Raw genomic sequence first — 25476 nt, forward strand, 5'->3', positions numbered from 1 at the left:
AATGGAAGTACCTTCCTTCATTCGCAAACTGCATAGCTGCCGCTTTAGGAGAATCCGATTTTTCAAGGATTTTGTCATATACAACTTCTCCAACTTCGTCCACAAACCAGCTGCAGTCTTCTCTGACACGATGTTAAATAAAACATCATCAGCCAAACACAATCGGATTCCGCTCAAGGATCTTCCATCCAATTCATTCCACTCATCATCTGTCACGGGGTAAGGCAGTTTGGATATGCCCAACAACGCCTTCGCCACGCCTTGTTGTATGAGCAGATCATGCATCTTTACCTTCCAGATCTCGAAATTATTTTTTCCATTAAATTTCTCAATTTCAAATCGGGCACTCTGAGTTTTCGCCATCTCGTCTAAAACAAAGAATCTCCAATTTCAAAGAAGTTAATAAATAACAAACCGCCTATGCCTTATTGTACAATGCCTCTACTTTATATTAAAAAACATTTGATGTTTGTATTTCAAATTACAATTGACAAACAATGTAACCAGACTGGCGCGTAGCAAAACATAAAATAAACTTGGCGCTTGCTGATCAACTAACGATCCGCGCCAACAAAAAATCGGTGTAAGGCAAAAAACTTGGCGCACAGGCGCACTTAATTAAATTAGGTCCGCGCCATTTCAGTATTTTGGCGCGACTGTGTTAATGTATTCCGCGCCAATCCCAAAACTGAGAACAAAAAACCGCACTCAGTCAACACGCATCAATCTCCTGCGTGTTCTGGCAATCAACATGCACCAGCACTCAATTATTGCCGCAGATTCTATTATTACGCACCAATTTTTTGCCGCACCAATTATCAGATTCACGCACTGCAGGATTATACGCATGCTAAGGACTATACGCCACCGATCCACAGTCTTCGTCAATACCTGAACCAGATACGCCACGCATTATAGTAACTATTCACCGCAGACAGTTTCAAAACAGGTCTGTGCTTTATAACCAGCGCGCGCAGACAGTTTCACGCTGTCACTAATCATTTGAAGCCCCCCACGCAGCAATTATTCGAACCACCGCAGGTCCACGCACGCAGCAAAGTTTAGTCCACCCGGATTTATCAACAAACGCTTTCAAATACAGGATGTCCACTGTAAATTAATAATATAGCGTTGAAGATCACGATCACAAACCAGACATAATTACCTTGTTCTGTTGACAACGAGGTAGGTTCCCAATCTTGAGAGACGGGTCAATCCTTTTTGTTTGGACAACAAAACCAAAAAAAAAAATGTGTGCTATTACCATGTGAAAACGAATAAAGATTTGAATTCACATGATACGAAGCTGCGCCACGCCAAGCCACCGTATTAATGTGATCAACATGCAAATCGACGTGATACTAGACCACCGCCACGTAGGTACATTCAGTGCGCAGGTAAATTGGCATATGCCAGTTCCAGATTACGCCACTCCTTCGCTGCGCCACGCCTCCAACATGCTCTGATACCAATTGTTGGAGCATTCAGTGCAGCTAAATAAAAAACAAACAACAACAGATAAAACACATCACAAAAGAGACACAGGAGTTTTACGTGGTTCACCCAACCAATCTGGGCTACATCCACCAAACATAGGCATCGGCAAAATTTTATTATCAAACAGGAGATTACAAGATAATTCAGTTCCTCACAAACTCTCACGCTCTCCTCCCAATCCGTCTGGACACCTGTTTTATAGCTAAGAGGATCTAACTGCCTCATAAATCCTCCTACAACAAATATAGGATGCATTAACTCACTCCCAACAAAATAGAGCTAATATAGCGACCAAATCAGATTGTTGTCACCTAGAGATTTTTGCCTATTTTATTAAAACAGAAAATCTCAACATATATTACTTCTAAAAATCTCTTATAAAAAAATTCCAAAATAATATTTTAAACAATCTTATGTAATTTGAAGAGATTTACTTGTTATTTTACTCAATAATTATTTATTGAAAATTAATAATATTTATCTATATTATTTAATTAAAAAATCTTATTTTAAAAAATAAAAATATTTTCTTTTATAATAGAAAGCATTTGTTCTTCTATTTTTACGAAAATAAAAGAAAAAACCATAATTTCTCTTCAAAATAGAAAACAAAAATTATATTTCTTAAATGTTATATAAAAATGTAAAAAAATAAAAATTTAGAAAACAAAAATTATATTTCTTAAATATTATATAAAAATGTAAAAAGTAAAAATCCATGAACACAATATTTTGTAATATTGTAAGATTAAAAATCTTAATTATATTTTTATATTTTATATATATTTTTAAATCACATATATAAATAGATGGATTGGCTTCACCTGACCGAGATAATAGGTTTCAAAAACTCTCAGGAACCAAATGAGAAAATAGACCACATTGGCAATACAACTCAACACATCAAAATCGGCACTGTATTTCATTTCAACGTCTCGTTGCTTGCCTACTTTGTGATAGTAAAGTCTACTTTGTGATAGTAAAGTCTAGTTCTTTATATTAAATTTGTATAGTAAAGTCTATTTTGTGATAGACTTGATGTAAAATCTCTTAAAAACAAATTTATATTATTTTTTATAATTTTTTGAAAAAAATTAAAATAATATTTTAAATAATTTTATGTAATTTAAAGAGAATTACTTGCTATTTTATTTTATAATTATTTATTAGACATTAATAAAATTCATTTATATTACTTTATTTAAAAATTCTTATTTAAAAAAAACAATTGCTTTTTTAAAAGCCAAGACCATAATTTATGCTCAAAATAGAAAATAGAAATTATATCTCTTATATATAATTTGGCTGGACCCGACAAAGAAATACCGTTTCAATCACGCTCCTAATATCATGAATCAAAGTAGGCAATAAACCGCACTTGTAACACAGTTCAACACATGACAATATTAAATGCCAAATTGAACATTAAGTGGTTAGCAAATATTAAATATTAAAAAAATTATGTGAATGATTCCACCTTTCTCCACTATGTTAGACTTGTGTGATATTTCTGACTTTTTACATAGTTATTACTTTTCATATGAATTTTAAAAAATATTAAATGTTAGATGTTAGACTTTTGTGATATTCTTCATTTCACATTAGAGAGTTACCACAGTTACCACTTTTAATATGAATTTAAAAAAATATTAAATGTTACATCTTAGATTTTTTTTCTCCATATTGATAATGAAATTGTCTTTCAGATTAATCACATCATGAAGATTTGATAAACAATTGTTTAATATGATTCACTTAATCATCTCCATAATGTGATTAATCCTAAAAACAATTTCATTAAAAATATTAAATATCAATAATTTGATACACAAATAATAAAAAAAACATTAATTATACAATCAATTCTGCTAAAAATATTCTAAAACTAATTTCATTAAAAATATTAAATATCTATAATTTAATATATAAATATTAAAAAAACATTATTCTAGGCCAAAAAAATATTTGAAGTAAACAATAAATTAGCACTAAATCAACTAGAACATCCCACTAACAAATAACCCAATAACTTACACAATATTTATAATATTAAACACTTGAAAACATAGACATGTCCGTATTACTTAGGATACCATGTATTTACTTAGGAAGCAATTCCATGGCATCGTGTGCGAGGGATAGAATGTCTGTATTATTAAGGATACCATGTATTTACTTAGGAAGCAATTCCTTGACATGGTGTGCGAGGGATAGAATGCGAATGGTGTGCCTGCTCAATCCCTTATTGCCTGAGAAGGCACTGTAGTATTCCCAGTCCGACGTCATCTCCATCGCTCCTTCCAAGTGTTAAGTGTGAAGGAAAATTCATGAATCACATTCTAGAATCCTGGAGATCTAGAAACTAATGGTGGTGTAGAAGGATCTAGAATCCTGGAGATTTAGAAACTAATGGCAGTCTAGAAGGATCTAGAATGTGATTCATGAATTTGGCTTCACACTTAACATTCTCCCACTTGAAGCCAAATAAGAGTCATCAAGTCACACCGAGTCCTACCATGCCTCTACATAACTCATGTTTATTTCGTGGTAGAATCTTAGTGAGCATATCAGCAGGGTTCCTATCTGTATGGATCTTTTCCAAGGATAACTGTTCTTCCTCCAACACATGCCAGATCCAATGGTACCTTAAGTGAATTTGCTTGGTTTTTGAATGAAATGCTGGGTTTTTCGCCAAGTGAATGGCACTTTGACTATCACAATATAACACATACTTGTCATGCTTTATTCCTATCTCTCCTAGGAATCGTTACATCCACAACATCTCTTTACAAGCTTCTGGTGCAGCTATGTACTCTGCTTTTGTTGTAGAGAGAGCTACTATTCTTTGTAGCCTTGACACCCAAGATATCGCTGCACCTGCAAATGTATACAAATAACTTGTAGTGGACTTTCTAGTGTCCATATCTCCATCCATATCTGCATCTGTAAATCCTTCAAGCACAGTCTCATCATGACCAAAACATGAACAATAATGACTAGTACCCTTGAGATACCTCAAAATCCATTTTACTGCTTGCCAATGTTGTTTGCCTAGATTGGAAAGGAACCTACTCACTACTCCCACTGAATATGAAATGTCCGTTTGTGTGCATACCATGGCATACATCAAACTACCAACTGTTGAAGCATAGAGAATCTTGCTCATCTCTTTTTTTTCCTTGTCATCATTAGGACATAATTCAGTACTCAGCTTGAAGTGGGCTGCAAGGGGTGTGCCAACTGGCTTGGCATCCTTCATATTAAACCTGTCAAGCGCCTTCTTGATATATTTTTCTTGTGATATCCACAACCTTTTGTTTTTCCTGTCACGCATAATCTGCATGCCCAATATCTGTTGTGCTAGTCCCAAATCCTTCATTGCAAATTTGCTACCCAAATCTTTCTTTAATCTATTGATCTTATTCTTATCATGCCCAAAAATCAACATGTCATCCACATATAACAATAATATGATATACTTTCCTTGATCATACCTCTTGATATAGACACAATGGTCAACTTCTAACCTCTGAAAACCATGTTCCAACATGAATGAATCAAATTTCTTGTACCATTGTCCAGGTGCCTGTTTCAACCCATAGAGACTCTTCTTCAACGTACAAACAAGGCCTTATTTGCCTTTTTCTATGAAGCCTTCTGGCTGCTCCATATAAATTTCTTCCTCCAATTCACCATGAAGGAATGTAGTTTTTACATCTAACTGTTCACATTCTAGGTCTAAAGCAGCAACTAGACCAAGAATGACTCTAATGGATGACATTTTAACAACAGGTGAGAAAATTTCAGTGAAGTCAATACCTTCTTTTTGGGCAAAACCTTTCACCACCAGCCTTGCTTTATACCTCTCCTTCTTTTCGTCACCTTCATGCTTAATCCTGTAAACCCATTTGTTTTGTAGAGCCTTTCTTCCTTTTGGGAGGTTTACCAACTCCCAAGTTTTATTTTCCAGCAAAGAGTTCATTTCTTCTTCCATTGCTTTCTTCCATTCTTCATTGTGCTCAACTTTACAAGCTTCTTGAAAACAATTAGGCTCACCTTCATTAGTCAACAAAATATAGTTTGAAGGAGGATACCTTTGTGAAGGCTTATGAGGCCTAGAAGATTTGCGAACCAACTGTGGTGGTGCATTATCAGGTTGAATCTCCTGTAAGGGTTCTTGCAAGATTCCTTCTTCTTGTTATTCATCATTTTCCACTTGTTGTTCTTGATGCTCCTGAATTTGCTGTTCATTTTCTTGCATTGGTGGGATGTTTTCCTGCTGCTCTTCAAACCTGTCAATAACCTTCTTGACCTCCAACTCACCTACAGTCCTCTTGAACATTTCTGACTCATTAAATATAACATTCCTGCTTCTAATAATTTTATGTTTGACTGGATCCCATAGACGAGAACCAAAATTTTCATCCGCATATCCCAAAAATATGCATTTCATAGATTTATCATCTAACTTAGTTCTTTTTTCTTTGGGAATATGTACAAATGCTTCACATACAAAGATTTTCAAGTGAGAATAATTCAACTTCTTACCAGTCCAAACTTCTTCAGGGATACCGCCATCCAAGGTTGTAGTTGGAGATCTATTTATGAGGTAGCAAGTGGTCCTGATTGCTTCAGCCCAAAAATTCTTCTCCAAACCAGAATTGGACAACATGCTTTGCACCTTTTCCATTATGGTGTGATTCATCCTTTCTACGACACCATTCTGTTGAGCAGTACTAGGCGCAATCTTCTCATGCTTTATGCCAAACCTGTTACAATAATATATCTTGTCCATCTTTCATCTTGATCTGGACATCTCCCACTCCAACAATACTGCAAAAATAATTATTCCCCAAATGCACTCTACCATAATCACCAGGATTATATGAAACAAAACTATCTTTGCATGGGGTTACATGGTGAGATGCCCCAGAGTCAAGGATCCAATCAAAGCTACTGCTAGATGTATATACACATGCATCCTCTACTGAAACAGTAAACAACACATCACCATATGTGGCTACCACGATCTGTGGTAGGAATCGGTGTGACTTGATGACTCTTATTTGGCTTCAAGTGGGAGAATGTTAAGTGTGAAGCCAAATTCATGAATCACATTCTAGATCCTTCTACACCACCATTAGTTTCTAGATCTCCAGGATTCTAGATCGTTCTACACTGCCATTAGTTTCTAAATCTCCAGGATTCTAGATCCTTCTACACTGCCATTAGTTTTTAGATCTCCATTTGAATCACATACAGGATTCTAGATCCTTCTTCTGCCTCTATAAATTTGTAATTTCTCTGGCCAAGGAAAGCAAGCCAAGGTCCAGGCCTGTTACGTAATGCTAAGTGATTTCTGTTCTCCAATGATTGTTTTATCTATTTCGTTGTTTTTGATTGAGTAATCTTGTTGTTTCTCCATTTGTCTGTCTCTGAAATTATTCTTTGTTATTTCCGTATAAATCTCTGAGTATAAATCTGTTGCGTGTGTTATGTATGCTCTGGTCCAACACCAAGGCCTTCTCTAAATCATTCACCAATTCTGGTCTCTGATTCAATGCACCTTTGTCCCTTTTCAATTTCAATTTTGATAACCAGTAAACATCCCCATACACATCATACTAACTGTAAAATAAAATAATCCTTACTCAATGATTAGATGAGATGAAATTATTTTCAGATCACACTGCAAAGACGAAAGGTTGAGATTTGAATACAATCTTCTACCTGCTCTGCCAGTGCAGTGATTTCAGTCGGTTTAACGTAATTTGCATTTCCTTTTTCGAAGAATTCTTGTTGCATGAATACCCTTAACGACATCATTCAGCATGGAGATGAGGTTTACCATTAAATTCGAGTGACGGTCCACCTTAATGCTCATCATTTTTTCACAGTTACGCTCCGACTCCAAAGAAAGAAGACCCAAGGCTTCTCCTGTCGTCTTGACAAGTTTCTCCTTTTCATCATTATTATTAATTCTCTCCATAAAAAACAAAGAGAAGAGCTCAGGCAGAATTCTGCCGGTACGACCAATTCTTTCACGGCCATTGTGTTCGTGAACAATATTTGTTAACGCCTCAATCGCTAGGATTCAGAGATCATGTCTTTCTGTGTACTGAAGAATGTTTCTGAGATTGCTTATGGCAAAGACAATTCTCAGGATCCTTTTCCTCGGGTCCTTCCTGGTTGAGCCTATAGTGCTTGCCAGAGTTTTCACGATCTGCTGAGCGAGCTCTGCCACTTCGGTTGTGAAGGGGATCTTGTTATCCCTCTCGATTTCCAGTTGGAAGGCGTTGGGTTCGAATTGGAGGTTGTTGGGTTTTAAGTCTGTGAGTGAGATAATTTTAAGAATTAGCTCTCTGCTGTTGTTGATTTTATGGTGGTTGGAGCGCTCTTCTGCCAGATTTTTCATTATGGTCAGCCCTAGCGAAACAAAGCCTCCTTCATTTGAGTACAGCAAAGTGGCTACGGATTCCATCAACCTAGTGATGGCCATCACCCGAATGTAATGCCACTTGTTCTCCACCAGTTTGGAGATGATCTCTGTACCCGCTTTTCGAATCTCCTTCTCATTGGCGTTCTTGAAATTCAGCATGTCGATTAGCCTCTCCACCACACCTTTCATGGTTTTGAATGCCCTCAAAGTTCTTTTTGCAAATCGCTCATTTCTCGCAAGCGCCGACAGTACTCGAGCACCCGTTAGCTGCCGGTCAGCGCTGCTGGACTAAAGCAACTCTACATTGTATGACGCAAATTCCATCTTTGAAGCGTCGAAAATGTTACCTTTAACGCACCGCGAATATGTATCATACAGAAAATGTTGGACAGTGTGGAGCTCACACTCATTGAATTCGAAGCCATAAGCATCGTTCACCTCAGTCAACAATTTCTTTGCACTGATCTTCCAGTACGTCTTCTCCAACAAAAAGAGAAATGCTTCGACCAGAGACATGACGTACAAAATTATGACAGCCGATTTCAGATCCATGGTATCCTTACCTGAACCTAAGATGTAGTTATGCCTAGGTAGGCGATAGAGAGACAAACCCACGATTGTCGAAGCAGACAATAATTGTAGGCAGTAGAGAAAACTGACCATTGACATTGACCAACTTATCTTCTGACAATTATGATGTTTAGAATCTTCTTCTTCACTGTTTTCTGAGCTCCAGCATCCGAAGATCTTACTTGAGATGGAGTAGCAGGTATTATAGAAGCTGCTACCTACCCGTCTAGCTTTCTCGCTGAGAGTTTTCATGGATTTTAACATGTTCTCATGGTTCCACACCACCTCTTGGCTTCGGCTGAAGATCCGAACACCTTTTGTGAACAATATTATAGTGACGCACCAGAAGTCCACCGATTTTAAATTTCCTGCAAATCCTTCGAGGACGACGGCGGTGGCCCAGAGGAAGTCCAACTTTTTGAACCCGCTGGCTACCTTCTCCAGAGAGGCAAGCTTAAACGCAAACCAAGTTATTTTATTCTTTGGGAATGCCATTTTGTCTATGGGCATGCCATCTAGAAGTACCTGTGTTTCTGTAACAGGTAGAATCCTATGACCGGCTGTGGGATTCTCCATAATATCGCGAAAAATAGGACAGGAATGTTGTGAGAGCAAGGGACAGGAGGGTGGAATTTGTGCTAATATTTATGCCGTAGCCTAACCCAACCGTGTCGTAGCCTAACCTGACTGTTTTTTCCCTCAAAATTATGGAAATTTTGGCATTATAAATTTAGATAACAACTGTCAAATTTTGGGTATCCAAAAGCTTTAATCCAATATTCAATATTTATTGATGCCCTGAAAGAACAAAAAAAACCACCTCAATGCCTTGCTCCTGAGATGTAAAGAGAGAACTACTGTTATGTAAAGCCCACAGAGAAGAACAACAATTACAGAGCTGACGGAAAGAAATTGCAAGGGAATGGTAAAGAAATGTATGGAGAGATCCGAAGGGCAATTACAGAGGTGACGGAAGGAAATTGCAAGGCAATGACAAAGAAATGTGTGTATTGACTCCTCCAAAAAGAAATGAGGGGAAAGTTCACTTTCGGAGTAGCGTGCTTGCAAGTTTGAGCTCTCAATGGGTAAATTTCAACAAAGTATTGAAAAAATTTCCTACCATTCCTTTTATCTGTGGGGCCCGACCCACCACATCTTCGTCGAAATGTCTCTTGATTGGAGTAGCGTGCTTCAAAGCTTGAGCTCTCAATGGGAAAATTTCAATAAAGTTATTTCAAAAAGTGGGATCTGACTCCAAGAAAAAGGAGTGAAGGGAGGAAAAAACCATGTTGAAAGGTCAAACGATAAGGATGAAATTCTAAGTCTGGTGATGACCAGATAGCATGCACTTGGTGTGCAACGAACTTGCAGAGGTTAGTGACCTTGCAAGAGAGCTCGGGGGGAGATATAGTTGAGGAGGACATATCTCATGGTTGGGCGGACAACAGACAGATAATAACGTAAGAGAACCTTCATAAAGGTGCACTACTTTTTCTAGCAGAAGTCAGGTAAGTGGTCTATCCTGGAAAACTTGAAGTTGCTAAATAAAAGAATAGTACCTGATGTGCTCATAAACAGTTAAGGGCTGTAGTTTATTTTGTTTGTTTTATCTGGAAACTGTGGTAGAAAGATTAATATAAAAAAAAATATAGATAAATGAAGAGACGAATAGGCACCTATGGGGCTAGCTAGACCATCTAGAACTGTGATTCTGTCTAAAGGGAACTGTAGTGTTAGACTTATTACAGTTACAAATGGAGTATGAGGAACGAGACTGAAATATTAAGTGAAAATCTTGGAGCTTAAATCTGTCTCGGGAGATACTCGGATGAGTCAAATGTATGGGAAAAGAACCAAATTTAGTGTTGGCCCTACTGTGCATGTTAATTGTTATAACAAGCCTTTAAACAAACTTTAATACATTAGGGTTAGAACGGTTTGGCCAATTCTTTAAATATTAGAGTGCAAGGGTTTAGCTTTCTCGACTCGTTTTCAGCGAGGATAATACCATATCGACCTGAAAACAAATGCGGCAGCTTGTACAGTATGGATTGGGAGAACGGTTGTATGTCTTGGGAATATTTTGCTGAGTTATTCACAGAGGAAATTGGAACACATGTATAGAGTTAAATCTTAATTTTTAGGACCATGTACGCATGCTACTCCTGTTATGGACTATTCAAGTAAACCAGGAAGTCTTCGACTCAGGTTTGGTAATAACAAACCCTCAAGAATTGTAACTGGAGTCTGAGTCGCTAATGGAATCTCAGAGTATTAACCACAAAAGACATAAGGGGTTCGTAACCATGGAAACAAGAGCGCTAAAAAAACATACAGTAAGTCATTTATTTTCTTTATAATAAGAGAAACAGTCATCTTTAAAAACAAACTCAACCGTGTAGCCACGCAGGAGTATAATAGATAAAATCCATATGCAGGAAACGACCATGGGTGCTTGCCTGGCTTACAGAACCTACAACTTGCATGAAGTAACAGAGAACAACGAAACTTCGAGAAATGGAAGCAGTTAACCTCTGAAACAATAGTCCATCTAGACACATGCACAACCAATAAATTACAGAGCCAGTTTCGTTATAGTCGCGGAAAAGAAACAACAACAATTATATAAATATATCTCAACAGGGATGTTTGAAGAGAAATAATCGAATAAGAGACAAACAGAAAACAATTCATGCAATCTGCGATTTCAACATATTACAATTGCTAAATAGCGAAAATAATAGGATTATAAACACATGACTATAATCCAGAGTAATATGGTCCTTCATTGAATAGAGGCAAGTATTAAAATCCTGAACTTTAGCAAAACCCATAACAGCTAGACTATAGCTAGAGTTAAATTACAAGCTTAGGAGTTGCATGAGGAAATTACTCCGAAGTGGTCTCAAACGCAGGACCACAGGAGCCCTCAGCTTATAACAGTAAACCCTACCTAGCACTATCCAGGCCTACGCTGTGAATTCAAACGACATTAAAAAAGAAAGAACTGTCTCTCCAAAACTGGAGAAAAAATCCCAGAAAAAATTCAGGATTCATCCATGCCCTCGGCCCAAAACCTTCTATTTGCATAGAATGCTTACCCAGAACAAAATGTCTAGCACTAACTCGTGGAAAGGGTTGCATGTGTGGAAACTTCTGGATCCACAACTTCATTTTCCTTTTTCCTGCGAGCAGAAAACCTAGATTAACCATAGGTGATTAGAAGTCAAGCTATGTAACAACGAAAATGTAAATCACACTACAGTTAAGTGGAAAGGAAAACACCCACCTGGCTTATGACCGAGCTATCCAAGCGCCGAGGAAGGCCTTAGTTTGTGCTCATAACCCCCCCACGGGTTGCCATCCATCAACACTGAGCGTGAACAGGGCAAAGGAGAAACCAAATAGCAGAACCAAATTCAAAAGGCAGAGGAAGGAATGATGCACATCCACGGTGAGGCGGTGGAATAGCTTCCCGGAAGAAGTGTGGCCATTGGATTGGCCTCCTTCCTCCTTTGCCGTCAATGGAGTGAGGAAACCAAGGTCGCAGACACCAAGGATTCATCTGCCACGCCACGTCAAGCAGGACAGTGCAACGATTAATGTAATGCAGTGAACAATAAAGCCAAAAGGATCGAAATGTGATATTTATGGTGTGGAAGGACAGAGAAATATAATACAGTGGATTTAGTTGTTAGTCTAAAGCGTTCAACATAAATGCTCATGGGAACACTAACCAGTGAGTTGGATCGAGAACCAAACCAAAGTCGGTGCCAAGGGTTGGCACGTCAGCAAGGTGTAGATACATATTTAATAAAAACATAATTGGGTAATTGAACCTCTTATGACCCCCGAATTGTAATAGATAGGTGCTAGTACTCTGGGTAGAATTTTTTTTTTTTTTTTTTTTTTACTGTGTACATATGTAGGTTTAGGAGTGTCACAAGTGGTATCAGAGCCCGGTTCCAAACACTGTGGCCTCTGGAAGAACAGATAAAACCAAAGAGATAAACTGAAATCAATTTATTTCCGTTCCTGTTATTCTTTTTATTTAAAAAAAAAAAAAGTATTAACCCTCCTTCTGTTATTCCTACCTTATGTTAAGAACAAGGAAACAGTAGATTGCCAACATGAGGAGAGCAGACAGTGTTTCACGTAGGTTTTTGGCGGGTCAGGGACCTGTAACAGGCCTTGAGAACAACCCATAATTATGGGTGCAACTTGGAGAAGAGGCTCGCAATACGAATCTTTCAATTTTTGAGATAGTATAGGAGCTGAAAAATGAAATGGCTCAATTGTGAGAAGATAACGCAAGGTTAACTTTGGAACAGGAAAGGATTATAAAGAGCCTATCTGACAAAAAAAATCAGCAACCACTAAATCCCAGCGCTGAGCAGCAGAGGGTGTCGGAGGAGTGAAATCACCACACAAAACATGAAGAGTCAGAAGGAAGGGAGGAAGAACGGGAAGAGCGATCTGATAATGCCTCCGAACAACACACTTCAAAGAGGCAACGGATAGAGCTGCAAGGGGAGTTTCGTAAAATCAAACCGCCACACTTTGATGGGGAATTGGAGGAAGCAGCTGAGGCGTGGTTGATTAATATGAATAAATACTTCTAGCTATATGAGTACGACCACAACCTCAAGGCACAGTTGGCCATTTTCCAATTGCAGGGAAAAGCCACCCAGTGGTGGGAAGAAGTGAAGATTGAAAAAGGATTAAGCGAGCAAAACATAACGTGGGAGAAATTTCAAAAATACTTTAAAGAAAGATACCTGATCGAGCATTTTTATGATGAAAAGGTGAGAGAATTCCATGACTTGCGGCTGGGACAACAAACTATGGACGAGTTTATCACTCGTTTTACTTCATTACTTCGTTACGTGCCTTATATTAGAGAAGAGAAGGCTAAAGTACAGAGGTTCGTTAGTAGTTTACCCTTGAGTATGCGGGAAAGGATTGAGTTTGACAATCCAAAGACAATGGATGAAGTAATACGTAAAGCCAGGATTTGTTACCAGCAGGGCAAACAGAAGGGAGAAAACCCAGGTAAAAGATGGAATGATAAGAGGAGTAACAAGATGGCTGGGAATAATAAAGGGAATCGTGGTAGTGGTAACAGGGGTTTTGCCAAGGGACAAAACAACAGAAATGGACAGAAAAGTTCGCTCAAGTCAAAGCCAACCAGTGAGTCCAGAATCAGCAAACAACCTATAAAGCTGGACAGTGAAGGGATAGCAAGGCCTCCAGTGCAGTGTTGGGGTTGCGGTGGACCTCACTATGTTAAAAGCTACCCTCAATGGAAGGGAACCGAACATGTTTCCCAGATTCACGAAGCATCGACAGTTGGCGATGTAGGACGTAGCCTACCCAGAATCAATGCTGCCCTGGAAGATCGCCAGGCGGAGTACTAGCCGACTATGGTGGAATTCGAAGGTAAAATTTTAGACCTTACTGTAACTGTTTTAATTGATCCTCGAGCCACCCTAAGTTATATTAGTCCTAAGGTTGTAGAGTATTGTAAATTGCAACCTGTTAAATTTAAGAATCCCTGGCTAGTATAGCTGGCCACAGGGGCAAAGAGACGAGTGCTTGCTAAGGTCATTAACTGCCCTTTAAAGATAGCAGGACAGCCAGTGGTGGCAGATTTGAATGTGCTTCCCCTTGGTTCGTATGATGTTCTAATCGGTATGGACTAGTTAGAAAAACACTGGTCCATAGTCAACTATAAAACAAAGACTATTTATTTCAGAGATGAGCTTGGAGCAAGGCAAGAGATGCAAGGGATTAATCAGCCAGTGCAAATTCGGCCAATAACCGCTTCTCAATTAGCAAAATGCATTAGGAAGGGATGCCAGATTTATGCCATCCACGTAGGCTACGTTGACTCAAAAGACAAATCAGCCCTGTTGGAAAACATTCCTGTGATACAAGAAATTGCAGATGTATTTTCGGAAGAAATTCCCAGGCTGCCACCTAAAAGAGACATAGATTTTACAATCGAACTGGTGCCAGGAGTAGCCCCGGTATCTCGAGCACCCTACAAAATGAGCACACTAGAATTGACTGAGCTAAAAATGCAGCTACATGAGCTGTTAGACAAAAACTACATTCGCCCCAGTGTGTCCCCCTGGGGAGCTCCGGTATTATTCGTTAAGAAAAAGGACGGGACCCTGTGTATGTGTGTGGATTATCGTCAGTTAAATAAATTGACGATCAAGAATAAGTATCCTTTACCACGGATTGATGAACTTTTTGATCAAGTAAAAGGAGCAACGGTATTCTCCAAGATTGATTTGCGATCAGGGTACCATCAAATCAGGATTAAGGAGGAGGACATATCTAAGACTGCTTTTAGAACAAGATATGGACATTACGAGTTTTTGGTGCTACCCTTCAAGTTGACCAACACGCCCGCAACTTTTATGTGTTTGATGAACAGTATATTTCATCAGTATTTGGATAGGTTTGTGCTAATTTTTACTGATATATTCCCGAACTATGGAAGAACACAGGGAGCACCTTAGGTTGGTACTGCAAACCCTCCAAGAACACTGGTTATATGGCAAGTTCAGCAGGTGCAAGTTCTTTAAAGAACGGATACAATATTTGGGACATGTAATCACTAAAGAAGGGATTGCAGTGGACCCCGAAAAGATAAGGACCATAATGGAATGGCCGGTACCAAAGGATGTGGTAGACATCAGATCCTTCATGGGTCTAGTAGGTTATTATAGATGGTTTGTAGAGTGATTCTTGAGAGTAGCTTATCCTATTAATTCCTTGTAGAAAAAGGGAAGAACCCTCAGGTGGACAGCCAAATGCTAAAAGAGTTTTGAGAAGTTGAAGCATCTGCTCACCACTTCACCCATTCTAGGCATAGCTGATCCTAGTAAGGACTATGTGGTGTGCACTGAAGCAAGCAAGGAAGGTGTAGGAGGCGTGTTGATGAAATAAGGGAGAGTAATTACTTACGAATCAAGGAAACTAATAGAACATGTGCAGAAATACTCCGCTTATGATCTAGAATTGGCAGCCATTATTCACGCTTTAAAAATGTGGCGAAATTATCTTATGGGAAGGAAATTTTTATTATTGACAGATCACCATAGTCTGACCAATTATTTTAGCCAGCCCACCTTAAATCCCAGGCAAGCACAGTGGGTGGATTTCCTAAGTGGTTTTGATTTTGAAATCAAGCATTTGAAGGGGAAGGAGAATCGGGTGGCAGATGCTCTAAGTCAGAAATTACAATGTCTATATGAGATTTCCTATAGCAAATGGAAAAGTCCCTTCGGGGACATGATTAGACAAGTAGTAGAGCAAGATAATGAATATCAGCAAATAAAATAGCAAGTACAACACTCCAACAGCAAGGAAAAACAACAGGGTTATGTGTTAGATACTGCTGGAATGTTGTATTATCACGATAGGCTATATGTACCCTACCAGAACAACATTAAAAACTTGATTTTGGACAAATTTCATAAAAGTCACGCGGGACACATAGGATATCAGAAAATAATTACAGCGCTAAAAAAAGAGTATTACTGGCCAGGCATGAAGAAGGATGCGGTTGAATACATGGCACATTGTCTGGAGTGTCAAAAAATTAAGGCTGAGCACCAACACCCTGCGGGACTATTACAACCGTTACCTGTCCCAGAATGGAAATGGGAAACTGTCTCCATGGAATTCATAACAGGTTTTCCCAAGACAAAGAAAAATAATGACTCCATCATGGTGGTGGTGGACAAGTTAAGTAAATCAACACATTTTATACCTGTACAATCTACTTTTAAAGCGGTGCAAATTGCCCACATTTTCAGGTAGAACGTTTTTAGGTTGCATGGGCTACCTAAAACAATAATCTTAGACCGTGATGTAAAGTTTACCTTGGTTTTTTGGAAAACATTGTTTGGAGAATTAGGAACTCAACTGAATTTTAGTACAGCTTATCACCCTCAGACTGACGGACAAACCGAATGGGTGAACTAGGTGCTAGAAGACATGCTGAGGGCATATGTAATGTAGCGACCAACCAACTGGGAAGATTATTTGCACTTGGTCGAGTTCGCATATAATAATGGCTATCATAAATCATTGCAAATGAGCCCATTTGAAGTCTTGTATGGGCGAGACTGTCGCACACCCTCAAGCTGGAGTGGACTCGACATGCTCAAAGAGATGGAGGAGATGGTTAAGAAGGTACGGTCTAATTTAAAAGCAGCTCAAGATAGGCAAAAGAACTTCGCTGACCGGAAAAGGAGGTTCAAAGAGTACCAAGTCGGTGATCATGTGTATGTGAGAATTCGTGCAAGAAGAAGTGCATTACAATGGAGTGGGTGCGCTAAGTTGGCACCTCGGTTTTGTGGACCATTCCAGGTCTTAGCAAGAATTGGGCCAGTGGCATACCAGCTCGCTTTGCCAAGTCACCTACGAGTCCACAATGTCTTCCATGTCTCAGTGTTAAAAAAATATGTTTATGATCCTAAACATGTAATCCGATGGCAGGATATACAGGTAAGAATTATCTCCGGTAGTTCAGTCCAAATGTTTTCTTTTAAAAGAAACTAACTTAGGATGTTGCATGTTGCAGGTCAAACCGGAAGGAGAAATCTTGGTCGAGCCGTTGAACATCCTCGACCGGAGAGAAGTAATGCTGTGGAAGTGGGCTATTACCCAAATTAAAGTGCAGTGGCAGCACTTTGGGCCTGAGGAGGCCACCTGGGAAGATGTTGAACTTATGAAAAAGGCTTACCCAGAACTGTTCGTAACTGAAAGACATTGGGATGATGTCCAATTTCAGGAGGGGGAGATGTGATGCCCCACATTGTGAATATTTTATTTACCATGCTTTACTTACAAACTGAAGGATGATGGTTATTTGAATAAAATAATATTTTTCAATTATTGGTTATGGAAAATGTTTTTATTTAAAAAAAGAAAAAGAAAAAACTGGCAACTTCCGAGGAGGGAAGTTGGAAAAGGTAGTTGCTAGAAATGCAACCCTAACTACCTCCCCTAAGGGTGAGACTCCAAGAAAAAGGAGTGAAGGGAGGAAAAAACTGTGCTGAAAGGTCAGACGGTAAGGATGAAATGCTAAGTCTGGTGATGACTAGATAGCATGCACTTGGTGTGCAACGAACTTGCAGAGGTTAGTGACCTTGCAAGAGAGTTCGGGGGGAGATACAGTCGAGGAGGACGTATCTCATGGTTGGTGTTGTAGGGAAAAGTATCCGACTCGGATGACCCTATCCCACTCTAAGGGTGATAGTACCTCAGCAACAACTGTAAATAAAACTACTTAAGGTTTACTTCTTTATGAAAGCAAGAGAGAATGAAGAAATGCACTAACCGTTGCCTTGCGCTTAATATTTGCTCCAATCTCTTCTCTTTGCTGCTTGCTCCTAGCTCTTTGCTCTTTTGCTGGCCCAGCTACAATGAGATCCTGCAAAATAACAAAGAAGGAAACTACAAGAAGCATGCATTCATAACTGATTCAAGGATTAGCATAAATCAAATATACAATCATCACAATACATCATTGAAACAAATGCATATAGAAGAACCTCAATAGCTTTTATTAATGGAAGAAGTAAAGTTCTGAGAAGGTTACAACCATTGAAGGCTCCAATCCAGCAACACCTCCCAGCAGAAAGAATTTCTCCTCTTCACCTCCTTCAAGCAATCACCCAATAGTTCTATAGTGAAACCAACAGCATATCATTACTTTGCACAAAATTCCAGCCTCCTGAGCTCATAGGAGAGAGCTCAATATATAGATGAATTGAGAAAGGATGAGTCAGCTTGCAACTGATGTGTAGCTGCCTTGTGTCCTCTCTCTCTTCAGTTAATCTTCAGTTCTTGAGTCCACTTGGAGAACCTTGCTTCCACATGGAGAAACAAAGCCTCTTACTCATCACAAGGCGAAATCCCTGATCCAAGTGTCATTTTTGGAAGATTCCAGAGCAATGACTCACTGTGCCACTTGTCCCATCTCGCTCAGCGTAGGTGGCCTTTGTTCTACCTGCTTTGCAACGCAGGTACACCATGGAGGAGTTGACATTCAGTGCAGAAGCCTAGTGGAGCAGCTGCTTTGATTCCAGAATTGCTTGTTTTTGAGTGTTTTCAGGTGGAGAACTGATTTTGAGAGTTGTTGGTTTGCTGACCTTGTTCCTCTAGGGGTAGGAACATCATGTTTAGGGACTTTGGATCCCTTGGATTATTGACATTTCATGCCTGATGCTGTAAGGCACAAAATTATCTATAACAGATGCCCCCTAAAGTATGAGGTCGTTTATCGGGTGAAATGCTTTATTAGGAGGATCCGAAGTTCATTCAATCTGCTGAGAAGTGTCCTGTAATAAGATACAATGCAATACATTATTTTTCATTCTTTTTCATGATCTAGCTGAGGCGGGCATTCCCATGCTCAGCTTTATAAATTCATTTTGGTACATAGAACAGACGATCGTCTGATGGTAGACTGATAATTCTCTGCTGAAATTATCATCCTTTGAGAAGGATGATCATCTGCTGCAATGATGTACATATCAAATGTCTTTATATCCTGAATATATATCGCAGCCCGGATGGATGAAACTAGATCCGGGGTCTTCAATCTCTTCCGATCTTCACTCAATGTACAAGTCGATCCATGTGAGAATTTCCTGAAGTCGAACATGGAAAGACATCGCTTGATTACCGGTCAATGATGTAAACCGTTAACAAGCGCGAGAGGAATCACCGATAAGGATGATGACCCTCAAGGTACGGCAGTACAATTCACATGGTGGGAATAAAGGACTTGGCGTCGACCACCATGCAAAATCTTCTGGTCGAAGGTCATTGATGTATACCTGTCGCCGGAAGTGAGAAACTTGCCCTTGAGGCATGCAAGCTTCAAAGTACTGAAGGGGTTGTTCCTAGATCAACTCCTTGGATAATGAGCTGATGTCGACAAGGAGCGATCCGTCAAAGGAGGGCCTTAATGAATCCCACATCGGTGACACGGAACGGAGCTAATGATTGTGATGAGGTGAAAACAAACTGTGATGTATGATTCAGGGTGGCGGTCATGAAATGGATGAAAGACAATGTATGGCAGTGGATGGGACACGGTTGACTCTCTGCGGAACAACATCTCTTGAACATATAACAACACTGATGTGATGGATCGGTAGCATTACCCCATATGTGGATGGTGTGGCGAGGACCATGATGATGAGACCGGTGAATGAAACAACCCAACCCGATGTGATACGGAGGACAAAGTGTCATGTTCAAGAGCGACTTGCTACCATTAAAGCTGTGAGGTTCTCCCAATTTTCCCCAGTCATTTCTGACCAGTACCTCTTTATTTTTGTCAAGCTTGAGGAGGATAACATATGCTTGTTCTATAACCTGCCCTTCGGGCAAGCCCATCGCTATGTTTTAACGAGCCTAGCGATAGGGAAACTCGTTCTCGTCTAAAGACAAGTTTGTCGCTATTTAATGAATTTAACGAGTCTAACGACAAGGATAACTTGGTCCTTTTCATTTTTAGAGAGTCTGAAAAGGTACATAAAGTCAACTCCAAAATTCTTTTTTCGTCATCTAATCCCTTAAGTCCGAAAAAGTATAAAACAATACAGAAGGGATGAATTTTCGATTGCTTTAACGAGCCGAATAAAACAAGCGCTCGATCTTTTTGTGCAATAATCCCTCAAGTCCAAAAAGATTAAAATCTAGAAGAGGGATAGCTTTCCGGTCGCTTTAACGAGCTGGAAGGCCAAAACTCGGCAAACTTTTCATATTTTACGAGTCAGTGAAAAGAGCTCAAAGACGACTCGTCTTTTGAGGAACGAGTGATGAACAGGGTAGCAGCAGATTCCAGGTACAGGTTGGAATATTCCAATCACGGCAGTGTCACAAGGATGGCTTAGTGAAATCACTCTTCGCAGCTGTTCCTCAAAAGAGGGTAAACAATCATATGGAGATGAACGATTGGCCAAATGAACGGATGGAGGTGATGGTACACAAACACGACCAATGGTTTTTATATGGCTGTCAAAGGTTACATTTACCAAGGTTATTTACCGGTTCATTTTTTCTGGGTGAGCTTGAACTCTAGGGGGAAGCTTGCTCACAACTTATGTTTATTTTTTAACGAGCATGAACTATGTGCTAAAACTGCTCGGAGATAAGTTTGCATGCCCCCAGCATAATAATGCAAATCGAGGTGCATGCCCCCCAAGCTTCATTGCATCCAACTCGGTGGTTGGAATGAAGGTTTACCTCGGGGATTTGTTTCATTTTTTAATGAGGTTGACACAAGATAGGAACTATCCTCGACTCCTTGTTTCACTTTTTAACGAGGTTGACACAAGATAAGAACCGTCCTCGGTGCCCATTGTAGTATTTCTATTAGGGCGATGCTCCATGCCGACAAAATATTTAGGAATCTTCCGAATCCAACCAGAAGATTGGATTAGATTTCATTTTGTAGGTTTCCATCGTGGCCACTCCCGCCAGATTACTTGGAGGCGGTAGGGCGAAAGTACCCATTAAGGCAGGGTCTTTTAGGAGACCTACTCCGATATTTTGGAGCAAATGATTCCTTCCATGGATCATTGGAATGCTTCCTGTAACTTGTGAACTGTTGTGGAGAAAAGTTTGTTGGTCGACGATTGTAATTCCTCCTTGGAAGGGAAATGCAATCTTCCTGAAGTAGGTCGACACAACCGCGGCCATGGCATAGATCCAGGGCCTTCCTAGTAGGATGTTGTAATCGAGGTTTCCATCAATTACTTCAACATCAATTCCTACTGTTTTGCCCCCTAGTTCAACTTGCAAGTTACCTAAAATCCCGTATGGAGTGTATGATCGTCCATCAAATGCTTTTAACGTCGTTGACGATTTCAACAAGGATGGTGAGCCTAAATCTTTCCAGCAACTCATCGACATAAGACATGTAGATGCCCCCTCATCAATAATTGTTCGATGAACAGTTTTGTTGAGGGCTTTCACTTGAATAAGGAAAGCTAGTTGAGCTGGTAACTGAGGGTCATATCCTTTATGATCAAAGGCCACAAGATTGGAATCCATTGGGCCAATCCCACCTATTGCTGATAACAAAGCTTGCTCTTGGGAGGGGCAATTTTGTGGTACCTCAAGTGTCGACATAGTGGACGGCGATTGGGCCAGGTCCTTTACTATATTATAATTCTGTGCTCCTTTGGCACGAGGATTAAATGTCGGTTTGTGTACTACTCCCTTTGGCGACTTTATCATTGGCTCAGGAACGATGGGTGGCACAACTTCGGTCAAAGTTGTTGTTGAACTACTAGGTCGTTCATTAACCTTGTTGTTCGACAGCTTTGGATTCCCGTAATCTTTATTCCTTGTCAAAGCATTATTCTGTTGCTTTGAGGTAGACAACATAAGCACTTGGGATCCGGAAGCATTTTGATTAGCAACCAGATTTTGACCTGGATTAGGAAACGGATCAGTCAATACTGCTGGGGTTTTTGAACTCTTGAAGAGTTTCTTAACTTCAGCTATATGTGGACAATATTTCGTCCAATGATCCTCATCGCATATATGACACCCTGCCGGGGGTTTCCTTTTTCTCCCTGTCTTTTTCTTCTTGCCCCTTGGCTGCTTTAGTTGTTTGCCCTTGTCGGTCGACATGGCATTTACTTCTGAGGCAAGAAGTTTTTCATTTGCATTTTGACTATAAATTTTGTGTTTGCCAATCGCGCCCTCGCCAGCGTGAGAGTCATTGTTTGATTTAGGAGGAGGAGGAATTGAGAATTCCGGTCTAGGGGCGTCAGGTATTTTGTCGTAGAGCGTGCCAGACTGAGTATAAACCAAGTCTAGATATTGCGCACGAGCTATAACTTGCTCTTCTGTTACGACTCCCCCCTTGGCCACATCTTCCGTTATGGCTGGAAGTAATGACTTTATAAACCATTCAGCTAATAGCTGATCGGGAACATATGTTTTTACCATCCTACGACGACGTCGCCATTCATGTATATGATCAGATATATGAGTGGCCGTTGTCTGTTTGAAGTTGGTAAGGAGTTCTGTTCCCGTTTCATACCTTATCGGTAATTGAAAATGGGTTAAAAAGGTTGTGGCTAAGGTACTGAAGTTGTCGAACGAAGCTCTAGGCAATTCAATGTACCATTTTGCCGCTGGACCCGTTAACGTCCTCTGAAAGAGGCGAAGTCTTATCGAATCATCATTCAGAGTGTTCGATGAACACCATAGATGGAATGTCATCACATGATTCGACGGATCTTCACCCGGATTTCCATTAAATTTAGGAATATCTGACGGAAGTTTATGTGGAATCGCTGGCCACCAAGGGGCATAAGCAATTGGATCATTCGTCAGCTGGTTTAGATCTGGTAATTCTAGAGTTGCTACAAAGGGAAACTGTTGGTTCAGGCTAGGCGAAGCATATCCAGGATAAGATGGTATCGCCTGAGCAATGGGTCTTTGCAGACCAGCATAATGCTGGCAACTTTGACAAGGTTGATGGGCATAACCATTATAGTATGGTTGCCCATTACTTACAAAGACTTGTTGCTCAGGTCCTTGATATGATTGCTGGAATGGCGGTTGTTGAGTTCGAACCAGCTCTGGTTGTTGGACCATTTGCTGATGTCCAATACTAGATGATTGACCAAGATGAGGAGTCACAGTACTTGTTTGATCCTGAGTCACTCCAGATAAGGAGGCACTAACCTGAGGTTGCGATTTAGATGTCGAGACAAGAGGCTGTTGTATAGCAACCTGAGAAACTTGGGGTTGACATACAGTAGGCAGCGCTTGTACTTGCGACGCAATCACCATACCAGGTATAGTGGCAACATTCGACACAGGGTGGACTGGTTTCATTGAATATGCAACTCTTGGTTGCTGAGGCAGTATTGGTACCCAACCGCTGGATGTAATTCCAGTTTGACCTGAATTTTGTTGTAAACTCCCATATGGTTGTTCTCCAGGGGGGAACAATGAAAAGGCATACTGTCCTCCATATGGTGGCAATCCAGTATTTAAAGGGCAGATTGGCCTTTGAAGACACGTTGGATTGATTTGTTGAGTTTCAACATAAGAAATACTAGATGATAATCCGGACGAAGAAATAGGAACTAACCATGTCATCGTCCCTGATGGGACTCCGGCTTGTTGTTGATAACTTGCCGGGACAGATGGTATACCATCGAACATTGTTGGGATAGCAGCAGGAGGCTCTGCCGCTGCTGTGTCGGATGACACAGTCCTGGATGTCGACGGTTGTTCAGACATTTTGAGTCTATCCAAAATATTACCTGGCGATTCTACAGGAACTTCCACTCGTGGTAGACTAACTTCGAAGATCAATGAGGGAAAGGTGATGATTATTCCGCTTAAAATAAATTTTATAATGACGCTTTAGACACAACTTGCTTTTTCAGTTTTAAAGAGTCGAGAAAAAGCTAAAGATGACTCTAGTCTCCTTCGATGTTTTAACGAGCCCGAAGTGACAAATGCTCGGATGGACTTTTTCAGTTATAGAGTTTGAAAAAGGCCAAAAGAAACTGCTCTGGAGATCTAGGCAGAGGGTGTGCCAAACCTTTCGCAAAACCACAGAATACGTTTTACGGTACGGGTGGTCAATCTTCGTGAATGCTGTGTTCACTGCATTGCGATCAGTAGGGCGGCCGACACGGCTTCCTAAGGATAAAAGATATGTGCCTATAGGGGTCTCCCAATATATACTCGACGGTACGTGGGAGCACAAGTCCGTATTAGTGCCACCGACTCTCAGGAGGAATCACCCACCTTCTTCGAGATCGACAGTCACTACGTTTAACGACGCCGGAACACGTCTCTAGCTTAGACCTCTATGTGTTTGCGTTATGTTTCAAAGCGTTGTTAGGTTCATTCGGTATATTTTAAGTTGATCTTTTTAAAGTTTGCCTTTCAAGGTTCACCACGAGATGTATATGACAAATTCCTAAATGCAGCCTAAGATGAGAAGCAAGCTTTTTCAAATCTTTTTGACTGATGAAAATCTTAACTACTGAGGGAAAATAAAGACATATCTTTTCACACAGATCATACAGCACAAACTAATGCACTTTCTCCTAAATCACATGCAAACTTTTCAGATGCAAAATGCACAATGCAAGTATTTCTTTTCTCTTTCTTAATGTTGATGTATTACAAAAAGAAAGCTGTTATATAACTTTGAGATCAATTTCAAGTGAAAACAAACAAGCTTGTCCAAAATCAAAAGACACCTTAAGATTCACTTGTTTCGACACTAGAAATATATGAAATCAAACCATATGACGAAAGCAAAAGACCAATCAGCTATGGACAGCAAACAAACTAACTCTTAAGATCAGCAAAAATGCCTAACACAGGTTTGGATCTAAGAGGCCACAGCAAGACTAGTTCACTTTTCGTTATGGGAAACTGTAAATGATGTAAGAAATACAAAAGAACAAGAATAGTTTCGCTATATAACCGAGGCGGAATGATGGCAAGTAAGGTTGGTTTCAGATAGGTACTAGGACTGGTAACTGGCTGCAAAAACTATAGTGAAAACAGGGCAAGAAAAAGGAGGAAACCCCAGCTACACTAAGCAAAACTGGGCCAACGCAGGTGCTGCACAGCCAGTCTGACTCTTAGCGCAGGTAGCCCCTTCGGGACCTGCGTTGCAAAGCAGGTAGCCTGTGTACTGCCTGCTTTGGAAAACGAAAGTTGTGTTTTCACAGTTTCCAGGTCACAGTTTTCTAAAAAATTCACAGTTTTTGCTCAAATCAGAAGCTATCAGTCAAGTACACACTAAGGGATGACAAGGAGGATGAAAAGCTATCACTAAGAGCTTACAAAAGTCCTTGTAGATCAGCTCTTCAAATCATGAACATGCTCAGAACTGAGCTAGAGTAGCTGCCCTCTACTTCGCATTTGATATAGTCAAA

This window comes from Pinus tabuliformis, chromosome 2_2, assembly GCF_031772625.1.
Source record: "Pinus tabuliformis cultivar Carrire ecotype Pingquan chromosome 2_2, CPIR1, whole genome shotgun sequence".
Classification (NCBI taxonomy): domain Eukaryota; kingdom Viridiplantae; phylum Streptophyta; class Pinopsida; order Pinales; family Pinaceae; genus Pinus; species Pinus tabuliformis.